This window comes from Brassica oleracea, chromosome C5, assembly GCF_000695525.1.
Source record: "Brassica oleracea var. oleracea cultivar TO1000 chromosome C5, BOL, whole genome shotgun sequence".
NCBI lineage: Eukaryota > Viridiplantae > Streptophyta > Magnoliopsida > Brassicales > Brassicaceae > Brassica > Brassica oleracea.
Genome location: NC_027752.1, coordinates 30349351 through 30352247, shown reverse-complemented (window position 1 = coordinate 30352247; position 2897 = coordinate 30349351).

Genomic DNA, 2897 nt, shown 5'->3' with positions numbered 1-2897 from the left:
ATTAACTTTTAAATTGCTAAATCATGATATAAAACCGAGCTGACATAGTTTCATTGTAACCAAACAAGTTTCTTGAGATTCTTCGACCTAAACGTTAGGTTTTTATTCGATAAATAATTTTTTAACCTAAAATATTTTTAAAAATGAGATCAGTTCATTAGTAAACAAATTATGTTATTAACAAAAAAGTTTTTAAAAAATTGTTTAAGGGCCAAATATATTAATTCGATCAATAATATAATTTTTTTTCCATACGATATTTCTTAAACAATTTTCATATAAATTTATGTTGTGCAAATTTATATGAAATATTTGCAGTATATGCAATTGTTTTATCCTTGTTATTATTATTAGAACAGCTATGCAATTGTGTTTCATGTTACCATTTGGACTCTTATGTTTCTACTTTCTATTAAACCGCATTTAGAGTCGCAATCTCAACCGGACTCATCAATAATACAGACTAGCAAATTGTTCGTACAACGGTACACGGCACACTTCATAAGTTTCACATGTCTAAAGTGTTCAGTACATACAGTATATAGTGTATAATTGGCTATTTAGATGTGTGATACGAAAAAAAAAATGAAATTCGAGACATTATTTACATTCGAACGAGTCGTGCCGTCGCTATTACAAAACTCATGTATTTGGTTGTCCTCAGATTTACCAGCAGCTAGGATAATTGCATACTTTCTTTTTTTTTTTGAATTTTTAACGTTAACACCCTGCGGCTAAGTTTGTTTTGGGTAAAAACTCTCAAACTAAGTATTTAACAAAAAAACCCACAAACTAATTTTATTTAATGAATTAAATCTTACAAGGTCATAATTACCATTACTACCGGTAAATATTTAGTTTAGGGGTTTCTACATTAAATAAACATAGTTGAGGGGTTTTACAATTAAAAAACCAAAAAAAATTAAAATTTTATAATATTATTTAAAAATTAATAACTTAAATTTTTAAAATTACCATTATCAGGTCATAATTACCATTACTATCGGGTCATAATTACCATTACTACCGGTAAATCTTTAGTCTATGAGTTTTTATATTAAGTAAACATAGTTGAGGAGTTTTACCACTAAAAAAACCAAAAAAAAAAATCAAAATTTTATAATATTATATAAAAATTAGTAACTTAAATTTTCAAAATTAGCATTTTTAATTTTTTTTTGAAAATATATGAGTTTGATGTGTTTATAACATCAACATTATATACGTATAAATTTAAAATCTAAAAACCCAGAAAATATAATAAAAAATATCTAAAGATTTACCGGTAATAAAATTACTAAAAGGTTAAAAATGTAAAAAACAATAAAATATAATAAAAATTATATCTTACCTAATAAAAATGTAATAATATATCTTTAGATAATTTGTATTATATTTTCTGGGTTTTTACATTTTTAATTTATACATGTATGATGTTGATGTTAAAAACACATCAAACTCACATATTTACAAAAAAAAATAAAAAGTGATAATTTTGAAAATTTAAGTTACTAATTTAAAAAAAAAATATTATAAAATTTTCATTTTTTGATTTTTTTATTTATTTTTAGTGGTAAAACCCCTTAACTATGTTTACTTAATATGGAAACCGCTAAACTAAAGATTTATCTGTAGTAATGTAATTATGATATGTTAGGGTTTAATTTATTACATAAAATTTGTTTATAGGTTTTTTCGTTAAATACTTAGTTCGAAGGTTTTTATCCAAAATAAATTTAGTTAAAGAGTTTTAAAGTTTAATTTTTTCTTTTTTACAACAGGATAATTGCATACATGCGTACAAACTACAAAGGAAGAGTCATCTTCTTTTTTTTGTCGACGGAGTCATCTTCTTATATTCGTCTTTTAACCGTACACTCGTTTTAAATCCTCCTTTTTTTAATCCTATTTAACTTTTCTTTAACCAAACGGTCAAATACTTGGGCCCCGTCATATGCATGATTTTTTAGTAATTTATTTAAAGGTTTGTGATTTAAATGCGGTTAATAAAGTAAAGCTAAAAGTCCATGATTACAGCATGGGGATAAAGTTTTAATCTTTAAATAACTTATTTGTTTTTCTTATCATTTCACATTCAGATAATTACTGTCATAGTATACTTTTCCTTTTAAGTAAAATAATTATCAGCCTTATTTTGTCCTTTAGCAGTCAGGATAAGCGGATCATACAAAGATGTACTCTTACAAAAAACAATTGAATTAATTTTAACTAGACCCTGAATTTTCAGTTTTTAATTATTTATTTTATTAAATGATGTATTTGTATTATTTGTTCATATTATATTAATTAAGTATATATTTTTTTTTGCATTTTAAACTATCTATTTTTTTTACGAATGTGTGATATCATATAAAATATATAAAAAAAATGAGTATAGAGTTAATTAGATAATTTCAAAAACAGAAATTTTTCTTTCGTGTGTGATATCATATAAATAATGATCCGTCCAGTTAACAAAAATCATTATTATTTTATGTGTAATTTTTTTTTATTTTGACCATTTCCTTAAAACTATATTAAATTTTACATATTTTAATTAGAATATTTTTAATATATTTACCTTTTTATTTGAAATGCAACTCAATATTATTTTAACAATTATAACAAAATATTTAAAAAATATTTTTAGAATTTGTTTGAAAAATATGAAAATTACATTTTAAATTAAAATTATCCTAAAATATGATAAGTTTTGTTGTAAACGAAAACTCAAATTATGTCAAAAATAATGATATTCAATGATAATAACAATTTTAATTGATTATTTTTTAAAAAATATATTTACAAAAATATTGTTTGAAAGAAAATTCATTTATCTTTCAAATATAAAATGAAAATATTATAATTAAATAATAAAAAATATAAATAAAAACCAT